This window comes from Microtus ochrogaster, unplaced genomic scaffold (assembly GCF_000317375.1).
Source record: "Microtus ochrogaster isolate Prairie Vole_2 unplaced genomic scaffold, MicOch1.0 UNK1, whole genome shotgun sequence".
In the NCBI taxonomy this organism is placed as follows: Eukaryota; Metazoa; Chordata; class Mammalia; order Rodentia; family Cricetidae; genus Microtus; species Microtus ochrogaster.
The window spans coordinates 33,291,388-33,291,884 of record NW_004949099.1 but is presented as its reverse complement, the minus strand read 5'-3'; positions in this window follow the sequence as shown (position 1 = coordinate 33,291,884).

Genomic DNA, 497 nt, shown 5'->3' with positions numbered 1-497 from the left:
AACCTGGCTGTATTAATCTGTTCCGACATCTGGGCACCACCGCTGCCTGGCCGAAGAGGCTCCGCCTCTTGGGCTCTTTCTCTCTCCCCGCCCATCTGCCCATCCTCTCCTGTATGTGTCACTTCTACAACCGTTCTGATTGTAATTGATAAACAGAATCACGGCTCATTTTGCTGTTTCGTTCGGTCGATGTGAAAAAGGCCGGAGAGTTGGGCACATTGTATTCCGTGTTCCTGGGATTCCCCTCCCAGGCCTTGCTGGCGTGGCGGTGCTCCCCCCGCTCCACCTCCAGCCGGGACGCGCGGGAGCCGCGGGGGGCCTGGGGAGGGTGGGGGTCTGCAGGCCGAGGCCAGGCGCCTGGAGGTGTGTCCGCGCCCGGGGTTCGCTCCCCGCCGTCTCGCGGCCAGGGCTTCTCGCGTGGCGCCTCCGCTCCACACGGGCTCCGGTCCCCGCCGCGCGCCGCCGCCACATCTGGAAGCGTTCAGCGCGTCTGCTCC